Source organism: Ananas comosus, linkage group 6, assembly GCF_001540865.1.
Source record: "Ananas comosus cultivar F153 linkage group 6, ASM154086v1, whole genome shotgun sequence".
NCBI classification, from domain to species: Eukaryota; Viridiplantae; Streptophyta; class Magnoliopsida; order Poales; family Bromeliaceae; genus Ananas; species Ananas comosus.
The window spans coordinates 7,843,105-7,860,703 of NC_033626.1; positions in this window are offsets into that span (position 1 = coordinate 7,843,105).

The following is a 17,599-nucleotide window of genomic DNA, read 5'->3' on the forward strand; positions in this document are numbered from 1 at the left end:
TTTTTTGCAAAACAAAGGAAAGCAGAAAAAAAAAAAAAACAGTAACGAATAATCAAGAAAACCGAAAGTAAACTATGTAACAAAGAACTAACTTGAACAATACATCACAAATATGGAGCGCGGAGGTACGGTAAAAAATTTAAGCCCAAAACAAAACCAAGGAAAGAAAAAGAAAACAGCAGATAATCAAGATAGCCGACAGCAAGGTTCATATTTGTGGATCCCCTAAAGCAAAAAGTTATGATAACTATTGTGCGGATCTCTACAATAATATCCGTAGGCTGTAGCGATTGCCCCGGGGCCATTCGATATGCCAAACCGTTATGAGCATATTTAGTAGAGCTGTCCTTATCATCATAACCTAGCAGGAAAGAGCAGCAAAAGCAACACTAAATAGGTGAGGTACTTAAAAAACTCCCCAGCATCACAAACAGCCAAGAAAAACTTTGTGTAACAAAACAATTATGCAGCCCCGGAGCCGTTCGTCATGCCATGCCATTATGAATAGATTCAATAGAGTTGTCCATATCATCATAACCTCACAGGAAAGAGCAGCAAAAGCAACAGTAAATAGGCGAAGAACTTCAAGTACTTCCAACCATCACAAACAACCAAAAAAAAAAAAGGGAAAAAACATGATAAAAGAAATATCAAGGCAATTCCGCAGCATTGTAATAACAAAGAAGAATGTGCAGATCCAATAAAGAAATGTATTCAACCAAAAGTAGAATAGTGAAAAGGCTTGATTTTTCTTTTTGAGATCTAGTAAAGAAATGCATTCAATCAAAAATAGAATAGTGAAAAACCCTGCTTTTTTTTAAAAAAAAATAACTATATAGGTACATCTGTACACCTCCAAAACCCAATAATAACAAAAGAAAAATGTGCAGGTTCAACCAAAAGTAGAATAGTGAAAAGAATTAGTTTTTCTTTTTCAGATCCAATAAAGAAATGCATTCAACAAAAAATAGAATAGTGAAAAGCCATGGTTTTTTTTTAAAAAAGTAACTATATAGATACATCCTTACACCTCCGAAACCCAAGCAATCAACGTAGCTCATAAGAAGTAATTACACACATATGCATTTCTACAACTCAACAAAATTTTGCCGAAAGAAAATAATACAACTGCAACTCAAATGAAAGCAAGAAATACATCAGACACATGATGTAAGCAAGAATGGGTTTTTTTTTTTTACATATTCAAGCAAGAATGGATCGCAAGCAAGAATGGGTTTTTTTTTTTTTTTGACATATTCAACCAAAAATAGATCCTACAAAATAAATCTACTTTTTCCCTTTGTGGGTAATGCCACTTTGTAGTTGCCACAGCCTGGATACCTGCAGCCAGCCAATGCAATACAGGGGAGAAAAAACCTATGCAACACATCTCTATAATTTTTTTAGCAAAATTTGGTAGGGTTATCTATCGAGAGCATCCAAATTTAGTTATGTAAAATACAGGGCACATAGAGCAAAAGAAGTTATCATGCTATGTCAAAAAAAAATAAAAAAGTGTAAATGCATTTCGAGAATATCTGAGCAAATACTTGTAAGTTTATTGGCAACCAACTTGTAAGTTTATTGACAAAAAAATGTGTAAATGTGCTAGTCTAATGTTTTACCAACTTGTAAGTTTATTGACAACTTTCATACAAAACTATTCTTGGTAACTAAAAATGTGGAGGAAACCTTGATCCGAGGCAAAGTGCAGTTAGTAGGGGAACAAAAGTAAACAGAGGAAAACATATGAAAATGCATGGAAAACAAAACCAAGAAAACATTAGATATAGAGAACAGAAGCTTTGATATCTCTGAACTAAATTAAATCAGTAGCGAGAAACATTAGATTAGCACATTTTAACAAACTAAGAGAAACACTATGACATCTAAGTTGAAAACAAAACCAAGAAAAACTACAACATATTTTAGAGCAAAAGAGCTGGGAAGCGCAAAAAGCATGAGATTTGATGACAGCGATAAAGAGAAAAAAAGAAAAAAGAAAAAAAAGATGACAGATGGAAGGCCCGATAGGGGCATTTAATGCCCAGATCTATGGTAGACACACGCGTATGGCCGAGGGAGAAAACCATCTCCGGCCAAGCGACGGTTTTGTGGGGGCATTTAATGCACTGATTTGCGGTAGATACAGGCAGCGGTGGATGCACGGCGGCATTAAATGGCCCAATTTGGGGTAGATAGAGATGTACGGTAGAGGAAGGGAAGGATCTCCAGGCAAGCGGTAGATCAGTGAAGAGGAGGCTAACCCTAGGTGAACAAAGGGTTCATGAGAGAGAAAGAGGGAGAAGCCGAATGCTGCGTGAGGGACCCACAGGCCAAAAACGCAGAGAGGAAAGGTAAGGAGCAAGTACAATTCCAGCGGCGGTTAGGAGGCGGAGATGTACGGAGTCACAAAAGAGAGAGAGAGAGAGAGAGAGAGAGGGATTTGGTTGCAGAGGATGAGAGGGTGGAAAGAAAGAGAGAGCTGAAAACAAAATAGCGGTGTAAAAAAAAGAGGGAAGGGACCCACAGGCCGAAAACGCGGAGAGGAGGTTGTGGCTTCGCCCGTTAATATAATTGTAATAGCCCAAAAACCATCCATATATACATGTTGACTTTTATCTACACCTTCCACCTTTCAACAACCATTCATAAATATACTACACTTCCCAACCTTTTATACCTTTTTGCATTCCGATCCTTAACCCAAGAGCTAATCTCTTGAATCCACCAATTCTCTTGGTTTATGTGAGTAGTATGCATGCACTTTATGAGAACATGTGAACTTAGTAGTATTTTCATCACCTTTTGGACTTAGCTTATGTGTGTGAGAATTCTTTTATTTTAATTAAGAAATAGTTGGTTCTTATTCTTCTTTCCTAGTTTGGTGTGATCTTGGACTAGTGGTATTCTTGATCAACTATTTGAAGTAGTGAGTTTCCTGTCGGCGGATCTCACTATTTCGTTACATGGTATCAAAGCCTCGACGGAGGTGATGGTGCATTGAAAGACTTCCCTTAGAGGAAAAGACGGTGTGGAAGATAGAGGCAAGTAGTCGAGTTGTCGGACTCGGGGTGGAGATTCTCAACCAATCCAACTACAAAGTTTGGAAGTCGTGTTTGGAGTCGTACCTTATCGACGAAGACCTTTGGGATGTCGTCGACGGTGGTTTTCGATAGGCTCGAGTAGATACTCCCGAGAACAGGGAGGCCTTGAAGAGATGGAGGACTTTGAATGCAAAGGCGGAGTTTATCTTGAAGAGGTCCATCTCTCATGACTTGTTCGAGCATATTATCGGATGCAAATTAGCGCGAGAAATTTGGGAGACTCTAGATGGGTTGATGAATAAAAAGAACAATGCTCGGCTACAACTACTTGAGAATGAATTAGCTAATACCGTTCAAGGTGATCTCTCTATCTCCCAATATTTCTTAACGATCAAAAATCCTTGTTTGGAAATTTCTGCATGGATCTAGATGAGCCTATTTCAGAGGCGCGGATGAAACATAACATTATCCGCGGTCTCAACAAAGAGTACCATGCATTTGTTACCTCTATACAGAGGTGGCAAAGACAACCTTCTTTGGTGGAGTTTGAGAACCTTCTTGCTTCCCAAGAGGCCCTCGCTTGACAAATGACCGGGAGTTCTATTTCGGGAGGCAATGGGGACGTCTTGTTTGCCGAAAATAAGAAAGGTCACAACAAAGAGGAGAAGAAGAAAAATCATAAGAAAGATGGCCAGAGAGTCTACTTCTAATGGCGAGAGGAAGTGGAAGAAAGTGATCAAGTGTTATCGATGTGACAAGCTAGGCCATATCAAGAAGAACTGTCGAGTCAAGTTGAAGGAAGGAAACGTTGCCGACAAATGTACCTCTCTCATAAGGTGGAAGATTGGGGAAATTGCTTCATAGCGGAGACCTCTACTATTGGAGCCTCGACTTCTATTAATTATGAAGAAGATTGGATCGTGGACTCCGGATGCGGTCATCATCTCACCGGCAACAACTCTAAGTTCTCGAGCCTTCAACGACATGAAAGCAATGATGCTATTATTATGGCAGATAGCACCATATATATATATATATATATATATATATATATGGTTTTTGGGCTATGTGAGATGCATGAGCAAGTTATGAGAATACATACAAAAACATAAACAAAATAAAAGACAAAAATTCACTTTAAAATTTAACACTCCCACTTAAAGTGAATTTTTACAAACAAGTCCGAGCTTTCCGCGAAGTAGTTCGAATGGTTCTTTAGAAAGCAACTTGGTGCAGATATCCGTGCAATTTTCTTTACTTTGAACTTCTTCCACACGAATGATGTTTTGAAGAATTTTCTCACAGATAAAATGATGCTCGATCTAATATGCTTTGAGCACGCGCACATGACAAACTGGATTGATTGCAAGCTTTACTGCACTTTGATTATCACCATAAATTATAGTTGGGGTAGAAATTGATGAGTGAACATCTTCGACCAACCACCGCAAACACATTCTTGAGCGGCCAATGAGGATGCCTTGTATTCGGCCTCCATGGTAGAGAGCGACACCAAATCTTGCTTTTTGCTACACCAAGAGATAGCTGCTGAGCTACATGTAAACATATAGCCCAATGTAGATCGCCGATCATCCATATCCCCTCCTAAGTCGGCATCCGCATAACTTTGCAATATAAAGGAAATTCCGTTCATGAAAAGTAAGCCAAAATCAAGAGTAGAGTTAATATAATTTAATATTCGCTTTGCCGCTTTGAGGTGAGGCTTTCTTGGAGATTGCATGTAGTGACTCACAAGACCGACGACAAACACAATGTCCGGTCTTGTAATAGTCAAATAAATAAGACTTCCAACAAGTGCTCGATATGGTTGAGGATCCGGGAGAAGCTTGCCTTCTTCTCATCGTAACTTTATATTAGTATCAAGTGGAGTAGAGCACCGCTTCGAACTTATCATACCAAACCTTCCAACAATTTTTTTGAGCATAGCCTTTTTGATGAAAGAAAATTCCATTCTTCACTCCCAAGAAAATGGTGAAGCTCACCTAATTAAGTCCTTCATTTCTGTAACGATAAACGCACAAACGAAAACAAAATGGCGAATACGAAACACTCAAACCACAAGTAGAAAATAAAGATAACACACAGATTTACGTGGAAAACCTTTTGCAGGGAAAAACCACGGGCGAGGGAGGGGAGAACTTCACTATCGAACGAAAAAGGAAATACAATATTCAGATGATTTCAACCGACCACGATCTCACGCCTCTAGGGCAAAAAAAGAAAAGGAAATTCATAACGGGTTTCGGATCCGATCCGTACCCCGGGGGGGCGGAGCCCCCCGCACCCCCTAGCGAATGTCAATGGTGAGCTACGGGCTCGGGCCTGTCGGCCCGAGCCCTCCGCTACCCACCACAGACATTTATTTTTCCTTCACAAAATTGTTTTCCAATTTGGCCGCACCGCGAAGCTGCCGGTGAGTCGAAAACCCAAACTTGAGTCGATAATCAATTTCGAGTCACATCTAACAATTTCGAACCGGATAGAGAGCTCGGCTCAAAGTCTTGCAACTTTTCCATCATTATTGCCGGTGACGATCATGTCATCCACATACAAGAGAGCAATAATATGCAAGTTTCCAATTCTTGATTAACAAGCTGGAATTCAAATTAGAAGCAAGATAACTATAAAATTGTAAATATTCGGCAATTTTACCATACTGTTAGATATGACTCAAAATCTATTATTGACTCAAGTTCGGGTTTATGACTCGCCGACAGCTTCGCGGTGCGACCAAATTGGAAAATTAAATTGTGAAGGGAAAATGAATGTCTGTGGTAGGTAGCGGAGGGCTTAGATCCGAAACCCGTTTTGAATTTTTCTCTTCGTTTTTGCCCTAGAGGCGTGTGATCGTGGTTGGTTGTAATCTGAAGAACATTGTATTCCCTTTCGTTTCGATAGTGAAGTACTCTCCTCCCTCGCCCGTGGTTTTTTCCTACAAAGGATTTTCCACGTAAATCTGTGTGTTCTTTCATTCCTGCTTGTGGTTTGAGAATTTTGTGTTCGTCACTTTGTTTTCATTTGTGCGTTTGTCGTTACAAACTAGTATCAGAGCCCTAGGTTCATCGATTAGGGTCTCTTCATCAATGGCGTCCATGAAATATGACCTCCCTTTACTCGACCACGACACACGATTTACGTTATGGCAAGTGAAGATGCGCGCAATCCTAGCTCAGATGGACCTAGAAGATGTGCTGCTTGGGACGGAGAAGATGTCTTCGTCCCTCAGTATGGCGGAGAAAGAGAAGATGAACCGAAAGGCCCTTACGCAGATCCAACTTCACCTTTCAAATGAGATCTTACAACATGTCATCAAGGAGAAGAACGCTGCGAGCTTATGGATGAAATTGGAGTCGTTATGCATGACGAAAAGTCTTACCAACAAACTCCATCTTAAGCAGAAGTTATATTCTCACCGTCTGACAGAAGGTAAGAGCATTAAGACCCATCTTGATGAGTTTAAAGAAATTATTACTGATTTGGAGATGATGGAAGTTAAATATGATGATGAAGATTTAGCGTTACTGTTTTTATGTTCTCTACCGTCTTCGTATAGAAATTTTAGAGATACTTTGCTTTATGGACGTGATACCATCTCCTTGGAAGATGTCTCAACTGCGCTCCTCTCGAAAGAGAGGATCGATAAGGAGATGAGTGGTACCACTGAAAGTCAGGTAGAGGGTCTATTTACCAGAGGAAGATCTAGGCAGAGAAATTATAGTGACAGTAAAGAAACGGCTAGATCTAAATCTAGGCATAAGAATTTGATCTGCAATTACTGTAAGAAGAAGAGCCACATTAAGGCGGACTATTTCAAATTAAAAAGGAAGGAACAGACCGAAGGAAAGAATGATCGAAAGCGAAAGGATCGCTCGAAATCTGCTGAAGCCAGTGTAGCAGAAGATTATAGTAGCGATGGGAATGTTCTGCTGGTCTGCGATGATAAATCCAAATCCAGCACATAGTGGATTCTAGATTCTGGGTGGTCATTCCACATGTGTCCCAACAGGGAATGGTTTTCCACTTTTGAAGCTGTTAATGGTGAAGTTGTTTTGATGGGGAATGATGCTTCCTGCAAAGTTGTTGGACGAGGATCAGTGAACATTAAGATGTTTGACGGAGTAGTCAGAATGCTCACCGATGTCAGATATGTTCCACAATTAAAGAAAAATTTAATCTCTTTGAGTACCCTAGACGCTAAAGGATATAAATTCACTGGTGAAGATGGAATTCTGAAAGTTGTTAAAGGAGCTATCGTTGTGATGAAAGGTCGAAGACAAGAAGGAAAACTGTACGTGATATAACGACCCAGCCCACTAGCAACAATAACTCGTTGGGCCCAACAACCGGCCCAAAATGCTTAAGCCCAGTTATTATTACTAGTGTCTAAGTCTCTTATAAATCCAATGACAACCCCATTCTCATCCGATTTGGGATTATTGGGATTCCCATGGGATTATTGAGGTGTCACAAACTCCTTCATTAAGACCCTGACGTCCTCGTCAGTCCAATCACACACACAGCCCAAGATCACCAGGTGATGTGAGACTCGTCTCGCTAGCCCGTCATCCAGACCCTGGCTCAGCCGAGAGCCGCCACACATGTCCAGCTGGTGAACCGGCTCTGATACCAAATATAACGACCCAGTCCACTAGCAACAATAACTCGTTGGGCCCAACAACCGGTCCAAAATGCTTAAGCCCAATTATTATTACTAGTGTCTAAGTCTCTTATAAATCCAATGACAACCCCATTCCCATCCGATATGAGATTATTGGGATTCCCATGGGATTATTGAGATGTCACAATGTGCTGCAAGGTTCGACTGTGACAGGTGGAGCTGCGGTTTCCTCTTCGTCTATGTCCGATTCAGATGTCACAAAATTATGGCATATGAGGCTGGGACATATGAGCGAAAGAGGATTGATGGTGCTGAGCAAGCGAGGACTTCTTTGTGGCCAAAATACCGGAAGTTTGGAATTCTGCGAACACTGCGTATTTGGAAAGCAGAAAAGAGTCAGTTTTACGAAGGCAGTCCACAGAACCAAAGGAACTCTTGATTACATCCATTCAAATCTTTGGAAGCCAGCACAGGTGCCCTCTAAAGGTGGAGTGAGATATATGTTAACCTTCATAGATGACTACTCCAGGAAGGTTTGGACATTTTTCTTGTTGCAGAAAAGTGATGTATTCAAGACCTTCAAGCAGTGGAAGACTTTGATTGAGAAGTAGACAGGAAAGCAAATTAAGCGTCTTCGCACTGACAATGATTTGGAGTTTTGTTCAGGAGAATTCAATGAATTATGTAAAGATGAAGGAATCGAGAGACATCGTACAGTTGCCTACACACCGCAGCAAAATGGCGTGGCAGAACGTATGAACAGAACGCTGATCGAGAAGACAAGATGTCTACTCTCAAATGCAGGATTTGGCGAGGAGTTCTGGGCAGAAGCTGCATCTACAGCTTGCTATTTGGTGAACCGGTCTCCGTCGACTTCCATTGATCTGAAAACTCAAGAAGAGGTATGGTCTGGCCACTCTCCTAGTTATTCTGATTTAAGAATTTTCGGATGTCCTGTTCATACACGTGTTAGTCAAGGAAAATTAAAACCTAGATCTAAAGAATGCAAGTTTTTGGGTTATGCTTCTGGTACTAAAGGTTTTCGTTTGTGGTGTCCTGAAGATAAGAAAATTATTATTAGCAGAGATGTCAAGTTTAACGAAACTGCGATGCTTCGCCGAAAGGAGGAGTCGCGTGTTTCTAGTGATACAGGTACAGGTGCAGATGCAGATGCAGATGCAGATGGATCGAAGAAAACTGTAGCGGTGGAGTTTCAAACTCACTCTAAAATCATATTACTCCAGCACCGGGTACCACTTCAGGTGATTCTTCTCCTACAGAACCACAGGTGCCACCACAGACAAACACATATTCGATAGCCAGAGATCGACAGAGAAGGGAGATTAGACCACCGCAGAGATATGAAGAAACAAATTTGGTGGCTTATGCATTTATGACTGCTCAAGTGACAGATGCGTCTGAGGAGCCGTGCACATATACAGAGGCAGTTTCATGTAATGAATCTACAAAGTGGTTGCTCGCTATGGAGGAAGAGATGGAATCTCTTCATAAGAATCAGACTTGGGATCTAGTGAAGCTTCCAAAGGAAAAGAAAGCAGTTCGTTGCAAATGGGTGTACAAGAAGAAGGAAGGCACACCAGGAGTTGAGAGTATCAGATATAAGGCCCGTTTGGTTGCAAAAGGATACAGTCAAATTCCGGGTGTCGACTTCAACGATGTTTTCTCACCAGTGGTAAAGCATATATCTATCAGAGTCCCACTTGGATTGGTTGCCATAAATGACTTAGAACTTGAGCAACTGGACGTGAAGACGGCTTTCTTACATGGTGAGTTGGAGGAGGAGATTTATATGCAGCAGCCCGAGGAATTCGTGGTTGAAGGAAAAGAAGACCACGTTTGCAAATTGAAGAAATCTTGGTATGGGTTAAAGCAATCTCCACGGCAATGGTACAAGAGGTTTGATTCATTTATGATTAGCCGTAATTTTAATAGAAGCAATTTTGATAGTTGTGTTTACATAAAGAAATTAATTGATGGCTCTTTCATCTATTTGTTGCTTTATATGGATGACATGTTGATTACTGCTAAGAATATGACTGATGTTGATGACCTCAAAAATCAGAAATCTGAATTTGACGTTAAGGATTTAGGTGCGGCGAAGAAGATACTTGGTATGGAGATACAGCGAAACAGGAAATTAAAGAAGTTACAGCTGACTCAGAAAGGATACATCCAGCGCGTGTTGGAGCACTTTTATATGAAGGATGTTAAGCCTGTAAGTACACATTTCACTACACATTTTAAACTTTCAACTGATTTGGCTTCGAAAACTGATGATGAGAAGGCATACATGGAACGAGTCCCCTACGCCAGCGCAGTCGGTAGGATTATGTATGCTATGGTCTGCACGAGACCAGATATTGCGCATGCTGTAAGCGTGGTGAGTAGGTACATGGCAAATCCGGGAAAACAACACTGGCAAGCTGTAAAATGGATTTTGAGGTATTTGTGAGGTACTACTAATGCCTGTTTAGAGTTCGGTAGATCTGATGCAGGTTTGACAGGGTACGTGGATTCCGATTATGCTCGAGATCTTGATAAAAGGAGATCACTTACTGGTTATGTCTTCTCACGTAGTGGATGCGCTATTAGTTGAAGAGCTTGTTTACAGCCTACTGTTGCACTATCTACGACGGAGGCTGAGTACATGGCGATCACGGAGGCTGTGAAGGAAGGTATTTGGTTAAGAGGTTTACTTGGTGAATTAAGCGGAGACAGTCAGAAATTAACAGTATTTTGCGACAGTCAGAGTGCTATCTATCTCACTAAGGATCAAATGTTTCATGAAAGAATGAAGCACATTGACATCAAGTATCATTTTATTCGTGAAGTTCTTGCGCAAGGAGACATTGGAGTGAAAAAGATTAGCACTTTAGAAAATCCTGCTGACATGTTGACGAAGCCTCTTATTCCTCTCAAGTTCAAGCATTACTTGGACTTGATTAGTATTAATTGCTGATTGGTACTGCCCTCAGGGGCTTTGTGGAGAAGGTGGAGAGTTATGGTTGTTGTTTCATGTTAAAGGAAATTTCTCGTCAAGGTGGAGATTTGTTAGATATGACTCAAAATCTATTATCGACTCAGGTTCGGGTTTACGACTCGCCGACAGCTTCGCGGTGCGACCAAATTGAAAAATTAAATTGTGAAGGAAAAATGAATGTCAATGGTGTATGAATTTTTCTCTTCATTTTTGCCCTAGAGGCGTGTGATCGTGGTTGGTTGTAATCTGAAGAACATTGTATTCTCTTTCGTTTCGATAGTGAAGTACTCTCCTCCCTCGCCCGTGGTTTTTTCCCTGCAAAGGGTTTTCCACGTAAATCTGTGTGTTCTTTCATTTCTGCTTGTGGTTTGAGAATTTTGTGTTCGTCATTTTGTTTTCGTTTGTGCGTTTGTCGTTACACATACCATGCCCCTGGCGCTTGCTTCAACCCATAAAGGGCCTTCTTAAGCTTGCAAACATATTGATGAACTTGAACCTTCTAGTTTCAGCAAAGCACATGGTGTGAAAGAATGGGATGATTCTATGGATGAAGAAATGAAGGCACTCATCAAGAACGAGACGTGGGATCTTGTTCCAAAATCTGAAAATGTGAGGCCAATCACTTGCAAATGTGTTTACAAAGTGAAGCACAACCCAAATGGTAGCATTGCTCGCTACAAAGCTCGGCTTGCGGCGAGGGGTTTTTCACAAAAATATATAGCGAAGATTATGAAGAAACATTCAACCCCGTTGCTAAAATGACTTCCATTCGTGTGGTGAAACCCTTGGTGGCTACTCTCGGTTGGAAGTTATGGCAACTTGACACGAAGAATGCATTCTTATATGGAGAGATTGACAAAGACATGTACATAGAGCAACCGCCGTGCTATGTTTCGGAAATTCATCCAGATTATGTTTGCAAGCTTAAGAAGGCCCTTTATGGGTTGAAGCAAGCGCCAAAGGCATGGTATGGTAAAATTGCCGAATATTTACAATTTTATAGTTATCTTGCTTCTAATTCAAATTCTAGCTTGTTAATCAAGAATTAGAAACTTGCATATTATTGCTCTCTTGTATGTGGATGACATGATCGTCACCGGCAATAATGATGGAAAAGTTGCAAGACTTTGAGCCGAGCTCTCTATTCGGTTCGAAATGAAGGACTTAATTAGGTGAGCTTCACCATTTTCTTGGGAGTGAAGAATAGAATTTTCTTTCATCAAAAAGGCTACGCTCAAGAAAATTGTTGGAAGGTTTGGTATGATAAGGGTGCTCTACTCCACTTGATACTAATATAAAGTTACGACGAGAAGAAGGCAAGCTTCTCTCGGATCCTCAACCATATCGAGCACTTGTTGGAAGTCTTATTTATTTGACTACTACAAGACCGGACATTGTGTTTGCCGTCGGTCTTGTGAGTCACTACATGCAATCTCCAAGAAAGCCTCACCTCGAAGCGGCAAAGCGAATATTAAATTATATTAACTCTACTCTTGATTTTGGCTTACTTTTCAGGAATGGAATTTCCTTTATATTGCAAAGTTATGCGGATGCCGACTTAGGAGGGAATATGGATGATCGGCGATCTACATTGGGCTATATGTTTACATGTAGCTCAGCAGCTATCTCTTGGTGTAGCAAAAAGCAAGATTTGGTGTCGCTCTCTACCATGGATGCCGATTACAAGGCATCCTCATTGGCCGCTCAAGAATGTGTTTGCGGTGGTTGGTCGAAGATGTTCATTCATCAATTTCTACCCCAACTATAATTTATGGTGATAATCAAAGCGCGGTAAAGCTTGCAACCAATCCAGTTTGTCATGCGCGCGCGCTCAAAGCATATTGAGATCGAGCATCATTTTATCGGCGAGAAAATTCTTCAAAACATCATTCATGTGGAAGAAGTTCAAAGTAAAGAAAATTGCACGGATATCTGCACCAAGTCGCTTTCTAAAGGATCATTCGAACTACTTCGCGGAAAGCTCGGACTTGTTTGTAAAAATTCACTTTAAGTGGGAGTGTTAAATTTTAAAGTGAATTTTTGTCTTTTATTTTCTTTATGTTTTTGTATGTATTCTCATAACTTGCTCATGCATCTCACATAGCCCAAAAACCATATATATATATATATATATATATATATATATATATATATATATATGTTGACTTTCATCTACACCTTTCATCTTTCAACAACCATTCATAAATATACTACACTTTTCAACCTTTTACATCCTTTTGCATTCTAATCCTTGACCCAAGAGCTAATCTCTTGAATCCACCAATTCTCTTGGTTTATGTGAGTAGTATGCGTGCACTTTATCAAAACATGTGAACTTAGTAGTATTTTCATCATCTTTTGGACTTAGCTTATGTGTGTGAGAATTCTTTTATTTTAATTAAGAGAAAGTTGGTTATTGTTCTTCTTTTCTAGTTTGGTATGATCTTGGGCTGGTGGTATTTTTGATCCACTATTTTGAAGTAGTGAATTTTCCGTCGGCGGATCTCGCTATTTCGTTACGCTACTTCTCTGATGCTAAAAAATGTCATCGAAAATCTCTACTAAGTATCGTCTCGTCAGACACTTCTTCAATAGATGCAGGGGTAGAGCTCCAAAGTAAATTTAAGATTCTTCTAAAACATCACAAATCTGACCCTATTTTGTAGCTAGACCTTAATATCTAGCATTTTTGAGGTGTATTATATATGTGAGCAAGTAAAATTAATTGTCATTGATACATGTGATTTGTTTCTATTATCAGTTTAATCTTTTATGTTTCTTTGATCCATTCTCTAGCTTCCGTCCTGAATCTTCAGAGGAGGTTTTTTGTTATGTTCATTCTGCTAGCTTGACCAATATTGTTGAGTGGATCATTTCGTGCGTTATGGGCTGGACCACACACTTTTAGGCCAAATTTTGGTACTGTGATGGCTAAAAATATTATTTTTATACGATAAAATACCACAAAAATTTAAAAAAAGTTACAATCTTTTCCTTTTTATACTTCTCTTGTGGTAATTGCAACTCAGAAAAAAAAAAAAGAGAGAGCGATCGTCAAAGCTTTTGATTTTTTTGTGTCTACTAGCCCAAAATGGGTTGAAGTGCTTTGAGCTTAAAATTGATCTGCAGTTTAGGTTTGAGAGAGTGGAGTTTAGAATATTGAATTGGATTTGGGCCAATACCAAAAAACCCCTTACATCATAATGGGCTATTGCATTTCATAAGAAGAATTCTCATTACTTGCAAATTTGGGCCCCCATTACCCCTTCAACTTCAGCACTTTTATAAACAGGGGCGTGAACTTTTCTACGCTGACAATTTGGTCCTCTAGCGCAAGTGGCAAAAGGCTTGGTAGTTGGTACCCGAGATCCCAAGTTTGAATCCTAGTTTATTCACATTTTCAACTAAGTTTATTTCTAAATGAAATAAATGAAGCGAGTAGCATGCTACATATCTCTCAAAAAAAAAGGCAATTTGGTCCTCTAACATTTTTCAAATAACTTAATAATCTCCTCTCCTAAATCATTGTTACTTATTATTATTATTTTTTTGAGAGAAAGGTAGCAGCATGCTACCCGCTTCGTTTATTTCATTTAGAAATAAGCTTAGCTGGAAATGTGAATCAACTAGGATTCGAACTTCGGTCTCGGGTACCAACCAGCAAGCTCTTTTGCCACTTGCGCTAGAAACGGTCGGTAATCATTGTTACTTATTGAATAGCCGTTTTGGTGGCTTATTTTACGGATAATCTTGTGAGGCTTTGAAACATAAATAATAGAAAATAATAAAATAATAATAATAATTTCTTTATTCTAACATATGAAAAAGTAACACAAGTTAAAAATAAAGTCATTCTATTCGTCAATCTTGATGATTAATTGTCATAACTATAAGAAAAAAAAAAGAAAATTTTTTTCTTTTGTATGTTTTGAAGTTTAACAAATTATGTGCAACACATGCAATCAAAACGACTGTATAATTCGTTAATTTGATTGAGAAGACAGGCTAATTTAGCTTTTTGATAAAGTTTAGTGAATTACCAATAAATTTTATGAGATCTCCTTTTTTTATTGACGAAAATAACTTAATTCTAGTAAAAATTAACTAGAAATGGAGAGAGCCTGAATAAAGAAACTTAGGTTGAGGAGTCTATTTGAAAATGACTTAATTAGGGATCTCTTTACATATTTACCAAATTATTTTATTTTAGCTGTCAATTTGCCATGTTTACGATAGTTACTATATATAATGCCTAAAAATGGATATAAATTTTACATTCTGATTATTCAAGTGTCGATATTCTCTGATTAGTCTTAGATTTTGTTTGGGATTGCGGGAAGATTACATTACTTACGGTGATAAAGTACGATGGGATAATAATCTGTTTACTTTCGTACGTAATATTGTGTTGCGCATATCGCGATGAGTCGATAACGATATATTTTCTGCATTCCCACCGGAGAATGTAGAAACATATCCCTATATACTTTTATCCAAACTCCATTTTATCTAATAGCGTAAGATAAACTTCAATACCAAACTAAGCTTTATTAATTTGTTATTACTATAAAATATATATATCTAAAAAGAGTTTTTTTATGGTAAAAGTCCATAGGCATTCCATTAAAATAGAACTTGGATTTTGTTAGCAACCCAATACAAAGGGAGAAAAAGAAACCCAAAGTAATAGAGCAAAAGATGTTGTTGGCATTTCCCAAACCTAAAAAAAAAAAAGGGATAATTGTCTATATACTCCTCATACGTTTAAAAATATTCGATTTATCCTTATTTTTTTTTCTTTTTAAAATATTCCTCATATGTAGACCTGGCAAACGGACGGGTTGGGTAACCTGCGGACGGGTCATTGTACCTGCGGGTTACTTGGGCATGGGTAAAATTTACCAGCAAATTTTTTGGTAGCCAACATCTTTACCCATACCTGTCCACGGGTGGGCGGGTGGGTATGCGGGTTACCCGCAATTTTTTTTCTTTTTTTCTCTTATATTTTTTAAATGCAAATACATATATATATATATATATATATATAAGTTTTAAAAATATAACATAATTCATTATTTAAAATATCATAACATACAATAAAAATATTTGAAGTCTTAGAACAAAAACCTTTCGTAATATAAAAGACGCGATAAGAAATTAGGGTTAGAATTTTTAGTATGGATAAATAAAAATATATGTATTCTAATTAAAAATATATTTTTTTTTAATTAAAAAAATATATGTGCGGGTATCCGTGGGTACCCGCGGATTACTCAAAATGCCCACAGCTTAATGGGTACCCACCCGTTTTACCCGTAATTTTTTGGGTTTGAAAAATTGTTACCCATACCCGCAAATTTGTGGGCACCCGCGGGTATGGGTCGAGATTGCCATGTCTACTCATATGTTCCACCGTTATTACAAAATATCCTCGCAGTTATCTCCTGTTAAGTTAAGTTGAGTTAAACGTGAGTTAAATATCTACAACAGTTAAAAAAAATTAAAATGCCAATTTTGCCCTTAACTTAAGGGCAAATAAGAAATATTGGTGACGGTAAAGGAGTATATTGGAAAAGACCTAAAGTCAAAATACTTTTTGTGCCCCTGACTTTAAGGGCAAATAAGAAAGTCAGTAATGGTGGAAGGGTATATTTGAGAGGGCAAAATAGTAATTTTATAAAGATAACAGAGTTAATTAACAAATTTTAACTCTAGAAGTATATTAGAAATAGATTGGAACGTAGAAAGCGTATTTTCAATATATTAGCCTTCTAAGAAGGATAAATTGAAAAATTAAGAACTTTTCAGGAATACATAAATTATTGCCCCAAAAGAAAAAGACAAAGGAAAAGCATGTGCATCAGTTCCGTGACTTAAACATGCAATCAAACAATCAATGCTCGCACGAGAAATAAAGAGAAATATAAATAAAACATAGAACGAAAATAGTCAGGTCCCAACCAAACTCCCAACCCTCAATCCGCTCCTCGACCACTGTCTCTTCCAACTCCGCCGACCGGTAGGTGGTAACTGACCAAAGTAGGAAAATCGACAGAAGGCTTGAGTGGATGAAGAGGGTGAAACAAGAAGAGCTAGAGATTAAAACCGGTGATTGCGGGAAAAAAAAGTTTAGAAGAGCAAATTAAAACATAATGACTGGATATAATAATAGAAGGAAGAAATGAGATTTCCACACTGTTAACCAAATTTTAGTCGAAAATGCGGCCAAAATCTTGCCTAAAATCCGAAAGCATACTATGCAATCCGGAAGACTTTCCAATAAGCTAAAAGAGATTTCTAAACTCTATTTTTAAGCGGATATACGATTTACATTATTTTTTATTGCATAAGTAAATTTTTTCTATCTCAAAGAGTCCCATATTTTTTTCCCTGATTTGTGTTTTGTTTTTTTTTTTTTTGTACTTTTGGTGCTCCATAAAGTTTGGATGGAATTTAAAAAAAAAAAAAGAAATATCTACATGCTATATTGGAGACAAAAAAGAATCCCCACTACTACCTCCAATATTGCCGACTGTCATGGAGATATTTTTTCTTCCCATCTAACAGATATTTTTGTAAGCTTTGTGTGTCCGTATTAGACACATGTATGTCTGTGTCAGACTGGAGTCCTATACGGACATGCTTTGGACCCACATTCTATGCGAATTCATAGTGCTAAATTTAAACAATTAAAATAAATGTCTATTTTTATTTTATTTGTTATTATACAGAAATAATGTAAGATGATAAATATTTCATCTTTTTTATGAATGCATATAAATTTTTTTAAACAATATAAATAAGCTATATATGGTAGAAAAAAATTTCAGAAAATATATGAACTATCAATAAAAATTTTAGTAACTTTCATTCGTATAAAAAATATAACAATATTTTAGTAAAACTAATATT